General features: G+C 38.1%; 1 protein-coding gene across 3 annotated transcripts in view; it reads left to right on the plus strand.

Moving 5' to 3' along the window:
* Positions 1-14,788, plus strand: part of cdh7a (cadherin 7a) — a 58,380-nt gene that overhangs the window by 12,397 nt on the left and 31,195 nt on the right. The window lies entirely within an intron of this gene.

Below are 14,788 nucleotides of genomic sequence, written 5' to 3' on the forward strand. Positions count from 1 at the left end.
GGAGAAGATGGGCCGCTTTTCATCTGCTTCCAGTCCGTACTGGTCCATGCCACGGCCATTTGTCATCAGTGCAGATGAAAGTCATTGGGTTGGCAGTCACGGCCTGGGCTCTGGTGCCAACCCTGCGAGCATGTGTGCGCGGCTGCGCGCACATATACAATCAGCGAGTATGGGTTCGCACCAGAACGCCCACAAATGGAGATGGTAAAGAAGGTGAATTGTGTCTTTTCAGATAATTAAGGCTGAGGGCATTGAGGGTGTCTAGTCGCAGAGGTGCTTTTTAATAGAATATGGCAGAGTCTTTCTCATATGGAGAGTGATATGAGCTGACACCACTGAATCTAATGACAGGGAATAAGGAATCCTCCACAATAAGGGAGAGATGTGGCTCGCACCTCCTTGGCGAAGAGCATCTCCACAACACAATAAAATACCATTTGCATTTATATAGCACTCTGCAGGTGTTGATTCAGGTGAAATATTACAACAGGGGGAAGAATCCCACACCACGAAAGCGTATTGAAAGGCACAGGCAAATAGATCCAGTATGTAAAAAGCTATCAAGTACAAATGACTGCCTTTCCTCACAGAATCAGTCGTTTGCCTTTTATTATAGACAGGATTTTAGCCTGGCTCTTGATTACCCGGGGTGGTAAGATGGTTTTAAAAGCAAAGGAAAATGACATTGGAAAGCACTACATCATCTGAGCTTGGAACAGGGAAGAAAATGCATGTCCCGGTTCTGTCGTTATCCATAAGAGTCGCAAACAGCAAGCACTGATGTACAAACAGTTCCAGAATGCCAAGCTAGGTTTCTTTCACCTTTAAATGGTGAGCCAAGGGTATTTCTGAGGCAATTGTCGCTTTAATGAGACTGTGCGTGTCTATGCTTATGTGCTTACGCAGCGATTATTGATAGCTGACAAACTAACATGCCTCAGTTCTGTCCTTTATGCTAAAAATATGAGTTTGGATTTGTTTAGTTGGTGTGAATGCATTATTATTATTTTTTTATCTAAATGTGAACCAGTGATTTATTGATTATTGATGAAGGGCTCCAGACTAACATTTGAGAGCAGTGGCACCAGATTTGATAGTGCCAAGGGAATGGACAAAAACTAATCATCCTATCAATTTCACAAATAATTACAGTTACTAATAATAATATTACATAATTTATCAAAAACACACATTTTCTTTTTAATATATATTAGCAACAGTAACATCTGTAAGAAGTGTAAACTAAAAACCTAATTATTATTGGGAAATAATTAAAGGGGTGGTTGATTATGATTTCACTTTTCTAACTTTAGTTAGTGTGTAATGTTGCTGTTTGAGCATAAACAACATTTGCAAGTTACAATGCTCAAAGTTCAAAGCAAAGGGAGATATTTGCTTTTAAATAAATAGCTTTTTAAGGACTAACAAACGGCTGGAAGGGACAACACAACATTCCTCCCGGGTTAGTGACATCACCAACCCTAGAATTTACATAAACCCCGCCCCCTGAACACGATTTATAGATTATCAAGACAGAATATGCTAATCAATGACTAGAAGATAACTACACATCAGCTACATAAATTCATCAACTAACCATTTAGAAATGTCCTGTTGCATTCTACATGTTGTCACTTCTTCTAGAGTCTCTCCATCATTGACTCCGTTGACATCATCTGACTCCGGTTTGTACATAAAAGGCTAAACGTTTTTGAAATTTTAAGTGCATGGCTGTTTCTCAATTCCAAGAACGCAAAGAACAGACTTGCGTTCTCTTTGAGACTGGTCTTGCCAGGCGACCTTGAAAGAACGAACTCGGAAGGACGCGAGAACACAGAACGCATCTTTATGAGAATTGAGATGTGCTGCGATGCTGCTTAACTGACCATCTCGGCAAATACAACACAACACAACATCACAAACATATGTCACAACCTTTTAAACATTTCTTTCATATTATTATAGACATTGTTTTCATAGTTTATATCTTTTTTATTTTACCATGTGTATTTATGAGTAGCCTATGTGTTACCTATGTTTTGTCAATGTTAAGATTCTTTTTAATATGCCAATAAAAATACTGCCGCTTTCTTAAGGTCTTTATCACTTTATTAAAATGAAGCAAAAGAGACCGACAAATGTAAACTTTCACGAGCTGTCACGTATTTCGAGCTTGCAGCGGGAATCTCTTAAGTGAGAACGAGAAGTTTAAAGCTTACAGCCTTCCGTACGTCGACTGCCCGCAACGTCTTCTGGGATTTTTAGCGGTTCGATTCTCTCAAGTCTGCATTTGATGCATCCTCGATATCAAGGACACATCCGGGCACTTCATGCTTCCTCTGTACTTGCGTTCTTGAGTATTGGAATTGAACTTCGACGGTTGATGATGACGTAGTACGAGAACACAAGGACACAAGATCACTGAAGAACGCATATTGAGAAACAGCCCATGTCTGTGTGAGGTAAAAGGACACAAGCCCTTGAAGCTCCAGCATCTCATTTGCATTTAAAGGAACAGACACAAAACGGTGCGTTTTTGCTCACCCTCAAAAAGTGACAACTTTAACATGCTATATAAAAATATCTGTGAGGTATTTTGAGCTAAAACTTCACATAGACACTCTGGGGACATCAAAGACATATTTTACATCTTGTGAAAGGGGCATTATACCACCCTTTTAAATATTCCTATGGTGTGACTAAGTTTGTGTTGTACAGCCCTTGATTCTTTGTACTTGTTTTTCCATAGTATTATACATTTGGAGTTCATGGTAACATGGGTAAAATCATGTATGGCTCCTCACTTCCATGGAAAAAAGTAACTATTTGGTTTCTAACTAAAATACTGTAAATATATTCCCTTACCTCTGTTATACATTTAATACAGTATACATGACTAATATAGTAACATTCAATTTGACTATCCCATACCATGGTTACAGTTCATGTTAGTACAGTAAATCCATGGTAGATGTAAGTGATTTGTGAATTGATCAGCCTTCTAACTTTGATCAATTCAATGTTTCTCTTATTTTCCACTTTAAAAGGGTCATGAATTGAGAAATACATTTTTCCTTGATCTTTTGACATGCAAGAGGTCATTGTACTATTAAAACATCCTGCAAGTTTTAGAACTCAAAACTTTCTTGTTCATCAAAAAACAGCTTTTATTTGAAACCAAGCTCCGAAAATGACTCATTTCAGAGTTTGTCACATTATGACGTAATAGTGTGACTGTCACACACACTCAGTTTTGTTTGTTCTTAGTTTCTGTTTTCATGGACTTTCAGTTTGTTTTCATCAGTCACATGTGTTTCTTTGTCTTAGTTTCCCGCCAGTCATCAGTTGTCATGGACACTATCTACCGTAAACTTCAAATAATAGCCCGGGCTTTTATTTTCCCAAATCGCAGAACTGCACCAGCTTGTATTTGAGACAGGTGTCTATATGAGACAGGCCTTTAATTTAGTGTAGAGATGTTGTTGAGTGTAGGCCTAGAGATAAAGATCCAAATAGCATAGGCTGATAGATGGAAAGCATGACAGTAGGAGGTTACCAAATCTGTGTTTGTGTTTAATAAATCAGTTAATGTAAGAATTAGCCTACTATATTTCCGAATGTCTAAAGGGGGTCGGACACCAGACGAGAAGCGCCGCGCAGCGCCACGCCTTTAAAATTCGAGCACATTATTCTCTATGAGTGTACATTGCAGCTGCTTGAATGAAAATTGCTGATGTTATCGGATTTTCAGGTGATATTCTCAATTCATGCAGTTAACGGACGCTCTGAGGTAAAGTGAATTCAGACTGCAGACAAAACAACGATTGTATTTAATTGTACAGTAGCCTACAATCATAACATAGTACAGACATGATATTAATTACATAATATCCTTAAACATAACAATATTGCTGGCCATAAACTGACAAAGTGCGCGTCCGGTGTGTGATACCTCGAGTTGTCATAGACGCGACGCGGCGCTGCACTATACAAAAGGACCCTATTCATCACTATCATCATCACCGCGATCCTCAACTGCAAGTTCATTGGTGAATTCCTCCTCCTCGTCGCTCTCCTCCACTTCTCCCTCTCCGGCCTCCGCTAACTCTGCCTGCCTTGTTTGCGCTAACAGCTCCCGCCCAGATGCGCAGGGCTCTCTTGCGTGCGCAATCTGCTCCATAGAACTGTCTTAAACAGACGATCTGATGGGTTTTAGAAGATTAAATACAACCCGAAACAAAAAAAAAACAGACCAGCCCTCTATTTGAGACCGACCTTTATTTATCCAAACCTGTAGCCACACCAGGCGTGTAAAAGAGACAGGCGTCTATTTGGGACTCGGCTATTATTTGAAGTTTTACGGTAATCACTATCTCATCTAATCATCATTATAATTTTATTATCTCTGTGTATTTAGTTCCTCTGTTTTCAGTCTTTGGTTGTCGGTTGTTGTATGTGTTTTTGTTGGACACACGGTTATGTCTTTGCACCTGCTTTTGGATTAAATCTTGTATACATTTTAAATCTGCCTTCTCTTCTCTTCTACATCTGGTGACAGAGACGAAAGATTGCCTCTACTGAATCAGATCAACACCGAGGGCCCTATTTTAACGATCTGAAACGCAAGTTTCAAGCGCAAAGCGCAAGTAACTTTGTGGGCGGATCTCCGGCGCTGTTGCTATTTTCCCGGCGGGATAAATGCCTCTTGCGCCCGGCGCAAATCTAAAAGGGGTTGGTCTGAAGTAGCTTCATTATTCATAGGTGTGGTTTGGGCGTAACGTGAAATAAACCAATCAGAGCGACATCTCACATTCCCTTTAAGAGCAGGCACGCTTGTTCTAAAGCGGATTCCTATTATAACGGCGGATTTGCCAGGCGCACGCCAGGAGCGGTTCACAGCCGAGGAGACCGACGTTCTCATCAGGGACATTGGGGATGGAGAAACCCACCCAAATTTACTTCGGTTAAACAGGCGTATGATAATTTGGGTAATGTGTAAGTTAGATGTATGCTTTTATAATAAATTGTCTGTCTATCTATCTATCTATCTATCTATCTCTCTATCTATCTATCTATCTATCTATCTATCTATCTATCTATCTATCTATCTATCTATCTATCTATCTATCTATCTATCTATCTAATGTATGATTTGCAAAAATGAAAACTGCTGCTTCTGTGTAGATGAGAGAATCAAAGTGCGTGTTGTGCACACGCTACATTGATTATGGCCAAGCATGCGCCCTTAAAATAGCATATGAATAACATGCGCAACGCGCCACTGACTTTAAACTATTTTTTTCCTGGTTAGTGGCGCAATACGCTGATTTCACGCAGCCGCCATTTTGAAATCGAAAGTGAGGCTCCGGTGGGAAGAACCCCGGAAGTAAAGATAAACAACAATGCCTTGGATTACCAACCTGAAGCTGCCTCCGCGATTTACACTATTGGATGTTAATATCCAATATAGGATATGTATATAGTTCATTCCTGCTTCGTTTTTTACATTCTGAATTATATATAAAAAAAATATTTTATTTATAAACGAATTTCACTGTATATAGTCTAAAGTATGAAAGAAATGTTTGTACATTTTTAGAATTGACACAACATCATTAAACACAACAATACGCTATCACATTCACGACTCTCCTGTGATTAAAGGCGACACTTCCGGTTTTCTTCCCACCGGAGCCTCGCTTTCGATTTCAAAATAACGGCTGCGTGAAATCAGCGTATTGTTTTCTAAACCTGCAAAATAGCATGAAGGAACGTTTGCGCCGGAACACGCCTCCTCTTTGCGCTGAACCGCCCCCGGGAGCGCAAGTGTATTTCTTAGTTAACCGACGTGCTTCTGTGGAGGGAAAAGTCCGCTTTGCGCGGGTGCAAAATAGGAATGATACATGCGTCGGTGTACAAAGTCAATTGCACTGGGTGCAAGATAGGACCCCTAGCCTTTCTACATCATTGCATTTTTGGCCCCTCCCACAGGTGCAATAGTGAGATGCTAAGGAGATACAGGATCATTGGACTAAAAAATAACATTCCTTATTAGCGCTGGGAGAAAAAAATCGATGCATTGCCATTCTCTCTCCAATGATTCTGGATCGATTCTGAGAATTTCAGAATCGATTCTGAGCTTAGTTTTTAACCAGATTCGCGGTGTCGCTGCGTGTGCTTTAGAAACACCCGTATTCTGCTTGCTTCCAATTACTCAGAACACCACTCGAACCATCCATAAAATAATCCTTCAGAAAGTTCTGAAAGGTTGAAATGAATTACAACAACATTCGCTGGCTTCATTACATAAGATATGCACTGTGAGAAACACACGCTTTGCTTTGTTACGCTTGCATATAAAACTTGTATACGTGTGCAGTCTCGCCCGCCGGTATTTTTATTACAAATGCTCTATGAAGGCATCAATTATGTCGTTTGGAATGCAGTGGGCTTATATTTAAAAATATGAAACTCACTGACAGAAGGCTGCTTTCAATTTCAAATGCTCTTGCGCTTTGTGAAGAGTGCTCGTTTAAATGGTTAAAGATGTGTATTAGTGTGGATGCAGCTTATTAGATCTCCTGCTGTCTATGATGTCATCAGTAGCCTAATAATCAAATAACAGTAAAGATCAGAAAGAGAAAAATCACATTCGGACTCAAGCACTCTTTGTTTATTGCATGTAATATGTTTTTGTTATTGTTTCTCTTCATTATCTTCCACTTGCTTTTATGTTTTGATCTGCTATATTAGCTTATATAATTAACTTATAACATTCAATTGTTTTTATTTAATTTATAATTTGTAATTGTTTTAAAAAAGTACTTACAATTACATATGTAATTGAAAAAAAGATATATATATATTTTAATTCTTCAAGTTGATAAACACCACAGTAAGACAATGGTATTATGCAAGACCTGTTGTAAATTATCATAAAATAACTCTGAATGGCAACAGTAGGCCTTCTTCATGTTCACGTTTCTAGTCGTATTAGCTTCAAGTACTGGATCAAACAGCCTTCATTCTTTCTGTCATTTCCTAAAGGAGAGGGTAACCTATTTTTGCAGTGATAGCATGATTAGCATTGGTCTTTGAGGATGACTGCGCTCTTGTTTCAGGCTGATGAACAGAACAAGAAACTCCCACACATCGAGGTTAGCACAGTGACTCAGCATCTAGTTTGTTTAAGAATCATCTAACATAATACGTTTTCCACATGGCTGCTGGTTAGCATTATTGCAATTAGCTTTCGTGCTTCATTAGCACCACTATTCTAAAGCTAAAGAATTTAAGTCTAACTGATTAGACGCATTAAAATGTCATAATCTATTTTGTTTCATAATGTTTTGTTGGTGGATGCTTCATTTTTAGTTTCTTTCTTTAATATTGGATCCCATTCCTGCTTTATTATAATGAAAAAAATCATATTGAGCTAATTTTGTCTCTTTAAAAAGCGTCATCAACATGAGTACCACTTTGAGTTTAGGTGAAAAGCTGTTGCTACAGTAGGTAATGGCTCAGGATGGGAAAATGCCACTTCCCTGTTTTATTCATATCTTTGTCACCTTGGATTTACCATCAAAACATTAAGCGCAAAAAACAGCATGCCACTTGCATTTGTCTGCCAAGAGATGCAAAGGATGTGAGCTGTTATTTTGAGACAAGAAGAGATGAGAAATGCTTTACTCTAAAATAAAGGTGAACAGGCACATGCAAAGCATATGTAAATAGGGCTCCTGACTGTGAATAAATGTTTGCATTTTGTGAACTTTTTCCTTGCAATTAAGTTTTGTTTGAGGACCCACTGGTTCAGCTACAAATTAAGTTGCCCAACTCTCTTAGATTATGGGCTGACATTCGTATGGCAAATAAGAAACATCAAACTGCAAATGCTCCAAAAGCGGAAAGAAATAGCGCAACTTGTTTGAATTGTGCGGCACAAACCATTTATAAGCTCGGCCTAACAGACAGCGCATCGCAAGCTCAGAGCAGATTAATTTACTTGCAGATCGATCACACAACAGGTATTAAACTGTGCTGCGACATCCAGTGAGAAGTGTTTCAATTTATTGAGAAGTAATAATCTGAAAGCTGAATAAATAAGCTTTCTATTGATGTGTGGTTTGTTAGGATAGGACAATATTTGGACGAGATACAACTATTTGAAAACCTGGAATCTGAGGGTGCAAAAAAACGAAATATTGAGAAAATTGCCTTTAAAGTTGTCCATTTCTGTTGGCAAACAGACAAAAGGCAAATACATTTTTGATATATTTAAGGTAGGAAACTTACAAGAAATCTTCTTAGAACATGATCTTTACTTAATATCCTAATAATTTTTGGCATAAAAGAAAAATCGATAATTTTGACCCATACAATGCATTGTTGGCTATTGCCACAAATATACCCATGCGACTTATGACTGGTTTTGTGGTCCAGGGTCACAAATGATTTAAGTTTTTAAGTCCAAATCAAACAACGCTGACATTCTCAGCAGTATTAAAAGGGGCCAAGAACTGCATTTTTTTTATTATTATTTTGTAATGTTTCCTTAAGGGTTCACTTATAATGTTAGTATGATTTTTACATCAAAAATTTTCATAATTTAGAAAAAGTTGTCTAATTATGGTCTGTGATACTGTGATATTTCTTATGATAAATAATAAGCATTGTTGTTTTGTGACTGTGGGTAGCCTAAATACTATAACTGCTCTGTGGTGAAAAATGTATATACTTTAATTCTCTTAATAGATTATTTAGTATGAGTCTACTATATTTATTGCCAAAAGATCATATAAAGCATGATAAATATGCTTTTGTCTCAATATAGTTCATACTGCTCATAAAGTTTGGGGTCAGTAAGTTTTTTTTATGAGAAGTTTCTTATGCTCACCAATGCTGCATTTATAAAAAAAATAAAAAAAATAAAATACTGTTTTCTACTTTATTCCTGTGATGTCAACGCTGAATTTTTCAGCATCATTACTCCAGTCTTCAGTGTCACATGATCCTTTAGAAATCATTCTAACATGCCGATTTGCTGCTCAAGTTGAAAACAGTTGTTCTGCTTAATATTTTTTGTGGAAACCTTGAAAGCCACTTTTATTTGAAATAGACATTTAAAAAAAATAATATAAACGTACTGTATCACCTTAATTGTCCTGTGTGAATGTAAAACTAAGCAATTTCTACACATCTATATGATGCCACTTATTTTGCAGTGCTTAATTCGCAAGACAAGAGGCATGTTCATTGTTTTGATTGAGTAGATGTAGTTAATTAAAGGAGGCACCATCTGTAATATATCTTGCTGTGCAATTTTAGTCACAGCTTCTGAATCGCTATATGAAGAAATTACACTAAACGCCTCGCCAGTGCCGATCACTCCAGCAACAACACCCATATCAATTGTGTTATTGATTATGAAGTTCGTTTCAGATTGAAAGTCACTCATTATGTGAGATTGTGAGGAAAGTAACTGATGTGCGCTGGCAGGCAAGACACTTCCACATTTGCCACATCCATAATCTTTCCGTATTTGGAGTGAGTGAGAGTGGCTAAGAGAGGGAGCATCATATTAAGGGCACCCCTGCAGGATCCAAGAAGGAGACAGATGAACATAAATTAGCTGTGTGTAAAACAGGCAGCGTTTGTAATCTCACAACGTAATTGGGCTCGCTGGTTTGCCAGAGACAGATGACAGGGATGTAATGACACTCTTCATTTATCTTCTTTATTGTGGTGGAATGCGTTGGCAGCGTGAGACTGGTCCCGGTCCAGATGAAGGAAACGTTACGTTGTGCTATCATCCACGTCAACAACAACCCACATTGCTTATTTACAGAGTCAGACATGGCATGACTCAGCCGAATAGTTTTTTAGGGGTGGTGATATTGCCGGCAGGTCTTACTAAAGGCTGAGAGAGAAAAGGTGAGCACTCATCCCAAGACTTCACCCTCCAGTATAGTTTTCTTCAGGCTCAGTTCTTCCTTACTCTCGTTCATGTTTTAGCTTCTTGTTCTTGTTCTTGTTCTTGTTCTCAGCAGCCCATTAATGTGCACCTTTTGTCACTCCTTGGTTCTTTATCTCTTTCTCTTTCTCTGAAAAAGAGCCAATGGTCGAGTGATAGAGGACTATGTCAAGAAGCGACCCCAGCATTGCATTCCTGCATAGGAGTGTGATTAACATGTTTTCCTCTTATTCACACACACACACACACACACACACACACACACACACACACACACACACACACACACACACACGCACACACACACACGCACACGCACACACACACACACACACACACACACGCGCACACACACACACAAACATACCGTGAGGAGAACAAGTATTTGATACTCTGCCGATTTTGCAGGCTTTCCAACTTACAAAGCATGTAGAGGTCTGTAATTTTTATCATAGGTACTCTTCAACTGTGAGTGACGGAATCTTAAACAAAAATCCAGAAAATCACATTGTATGATTTTTAAGTAATTAATTTGCATTTTATTGCATGACATAAGTATTTGATACATCAAAAAAACAGAACTTAATATTTGGTACAGAAACCTTTGTTTGCACTCACAGAGATCATACGTTTCCTGTAGTTCTTGACCAGGTTTTCACACACTGCAGCAGGAATTTTTGCCCACTCCTCCATACAGACCTTCTCTAGATCCTTCAAGTTTCGGGGCTGTCGCTGGGCAATACGGACTTTCAGCTCCCTCCAAAGATTTTCAATTGGGTTCAGGTCTGGAGACTGCCTAGGCCACTCCAGGACCTTGAGATGCTTCTTACGGAGTCACTCCTTAGTTGCCCTGGCTGTGTGTTTCGGGTCGTTGTCATGCTGGAAGACCCAGCCACGAGCCATCTTCAATGCTCTTACTGAGGGAAGGAGGTTGTTGGCCAAGATCTCGTGATACATGGCCCCATCCATCCTCCCCTCAATACGGTGCAGCCGTCCTGTCCCCTTTGCAGAAAAGCGTCCCCAAAGAATGATGTTTCCACCTCCATGCTTCACGGTTGGGATGGTGTTCTTGGGGTTGTACTCATCCTTCTTCTTCCTCCAAATACGGCGAGTGGAGTTTAGACCAAAAAGCTCTATTTTTTGTCTCATCAGACCACAGACACCTTCTCCCATTCCTCCTCTGGATCATCCAGATGGTCATTGGCAAACTTCAGACGGGCCTGGACATGCGCTGGCTTGAGCAGGGGGACCTTGCGTGCGCTGCAGGATTTTAATCCAGTTTTCTTTGAGACTGTGGTCCCAGCTCTCTTCAGGTCATTGACCAGGTCCTGCCGTGTAGTTCTGGGCTGATCCCTCTCCTTCCTCATGATCAATGATGCCCCACGAGGTGAGATCTTGCATGGCACCCCAGACCGAGGGAGATTGACCGTCATCTTGAACTTCTTCCATTTTCTAATAATTGCGCCAACAGTACTGTTGTTGCCTTCTCACCAAGCTGCTTGCCTATTGTCCTGTAGCCCATACCAGCCTTGTGCAGGTCTACAATTTTATCCCTGATGTCATTACACAGCTCTCTGGTCTTGGCCATTGTGGAGAGGTTGGAGTCTGTTTGATTGAGTGTGTGGACAGGTCCTTTATACAGGTAACGAGTTCAAACAGATGCAGTTAATACAGGTAATGAGTGGAGAACAGGAGGGCTTCTTAGAGAAAAACTAACAGGTCTGTGAGAGCCAGAATTCTTACTGGTTGGTAGGTGATCAAATACTTATGTCATGCAATAAAATGCATTATTTAAAAATCATACAATGTGATTTTCTGGATTTTTGTTTTAAATTCCGTCTCTCACAGTTGAAGTGTACCTATGATAAAAATTACAGACCTCTACATGCTTTGTAAGTAGGAAAACCTGCAAAATCGGCAGTGTATCACATACTTTTTCTCCCCACTGTATACAATGAGCTATGCTCAGAGAGCTGATAAAATTGATTGAAATACTTGGCACAGATATTCCAATATTGTCTTTATGTTGTTTATATTTCCTGTGTTGCCATATATCCTATTTAAACAGGAAGACTGGGCAGGTCATATTGAAGGTTTTGAAGGATTTGTTTTCTTCTTCTTTTTTTTTAAAAGCCTAATTGATTTTAGTTCCGTCATAGCCATGACCCATGATTTGCTTCATGGTAGTTGGTTGCTTTTGATATTAAGGTGAGGTTCAATTACATTTGATTGGACAAAAATCTGTGTAGTGCAGAAATGAGTCATCAATTATTTTATTTATTCTTATTTGTGCTCTTTTTCCCCAGAATTTTAAATGAGTATGTGCCTAAAAAGAAACTTTTAGGAGTACACTGGCATATACACTACCATTCCAAGGTTTAGGGTCTGTAATATATATATATATACACACACACACACACATATATATATATATATATATATATATATATATATATATATATATATATAAACAGTAATATTGTGAAATATCACAACAATAATTGATTTCTATTTTAATATATTTTAAAATGGTATTCCTGTTATGACAAAGCTGAAATTCACTGTCACATGATCCTTCAGAAATCATTCTGATATGCTGATTTTCTGCTCAAGAATTTTTTTTTATTATCATTAATCACTATCATCAACACAGTTGTGCAGTTGTGTCAACTTTTGTGGAAACCATGATATAAATTTTTTTTTTCAGGATTCTTGAATAAAATGTTTCAGTTCAGTTTGTTTTTATTTGATAGGGACAAAGCATGTTAATGAACATTTGCACTAAATACACAATGTAAACAAGCCGGATTATAGCAACATTGCTAATTTACATCCGCAGTCCCTAGGCAGGTACACATAAAAACAAATACTCAGCACACAACACTACAAAAAAACAATACCCAAAACCTGATTTGTCATAAGCCACTTCTGTAGATGTTCTTTAAAAGTGTGATAAGTAGAACATTGTCTTATTGACTGCGGTAAACTATTATAATATTTGCTCCCTATCACAGATAATACTTTCTGACCAAAAGATGTTCGCCTATATGGTACTTCACAATCTCTTCTAATGACAGACCTGGTACCAATACCACAATCTGTCCTCTGTTTTATAAATTATTTCAACGGAGGTGGGGCAAGGCCATACCTTATAAATAAAACATGCATAATTGAAATGTTGAAAATTTTCAAAACTCAATAAATAATGGGGGTTTTTTTGTTGAATTTTACAGTGAAGAAATGAGAAGGTTTTTTTATCCAACACTTTTATCGCCTTCTTATACAGTGTTCCTATTAACTTTAGAGTTGTGTCACCTGTGAATGACCAACTATTGAAACAATACTGGATATGTGAAAAAATCTTTGAATATAAATACAACCTTGCAGCACCAACTGTCAAGAAGAATGGCCTAAAGTACTTACAATTCTTTAAATTAAATTTTACAATATTAGACAACTTTTTTACAAAGCTTTTAAAAGTAAGAGTATAATCCAAAGTAACCCCAAGATACGTAAACTCTTTAACAACTTCAAGCTCCTCCCCTCTCAGAAATACATTTGAATGTGTCAACTCTACTAACTGTTTTGAAAACATCATACACACAGGTTTTTTGTGTGTTCAATACTAAACCTGTCCTGGTAAGCCAATCCTGTATATTGGTCATAGCAGAAGTCAAAGTAATCGAGGCTTTTTCAAAATGCTTAGCATGGGTAAAAATTACTACATCATCTGCATACATCTGAACATTTACATCTTTACATACTCCAGGAAAGTCATTGATATAAAGTGAAAATAGAATTGGTCCTAAAATAGAACCTTGTGGAACCCCCTTGGGGCAAGCATTATAAGAAGATGTTATACCATCAATACATACATGGTAGCCAAAATACATTCTTTATCAGCTAAACTGTTGGAAAAAGAACCAAAAATGTATATTGCATTGTTTTTGGATAAAGTTAAAAGGCAGTAAACCATTTTTAGCAACCACTTTACTAAAAACTTTTTGAACTTCTGAGAATGATAATACGTTTGACAGCTTTATTCAGATGAAAAGATATATACATTTATTGTAATTGTTTTAGATGAGTTTGTGAGCTGGAGCGATACAGCTGAGCACACACAATCTAATGATCTGCAGTCATCATCACGGTGAATTATGGTCAGAATAAACATTTGAAAAAAGAAATGCAGAGCCGAGCCACACAACAGTCATCAGACTGGAGTTGGCCTTGGAGAATTGCCAGCACTGACATCCAAACACACATTTACTTTGATTAATTAGCCTCAAATGTCATTAGCACACTCGGTTTCTGCACTGAAACCATTGTAATTTTTGATTAACTCACATCATATGTGGAGCAGCGCTATATTATTGGCAAGTAAACTGCAACCTAAACCAGATGTGACTAGATGGGAGCTTTTTTTCCTTTTTGCAGTCCTGTGGTGTGAAAAATGTATTAAAAGTACAATTCCATATAGAGTCTCAGTTCAAATGTGGTCATAAACTGCATGCATAATATAAAATCATTAAAATAATGGTTTTAGATGAATTATAGCATGTCACACCACAGGACACTGCATGCCTTCTACCCAAATACAGTCGTTCATTCACTTTGTCCCATGAAAGTAATGCAACTATGACACACCAGCCAATCATTCTGAGTATGTCTGTGAGAAACAGCATCATAAAGACTTATGATATGACAGGACAGCTTAATTGAAGCAAACAAGTTGTCTTTTCAAACCAGCAAGATCCTGTACATGAAAGTATTGTTCAGCAGTGAAAGGCAGTGTATTGTGAAATGTGGATTTGA

Source organism: Leuciscus leuciscus, assembly GCF_965113295.1.
Source record: "Leuciscus leuciscus genome assembly, chromosome: 6".
In the NCBI taxonomy this organism is placed as follows: Eukaryota; Metazoa; Chordata; class Actinopteri; order Cypriniformes; family Leuciscidae; genus Leuciscus; species Leuciscus leuciscus.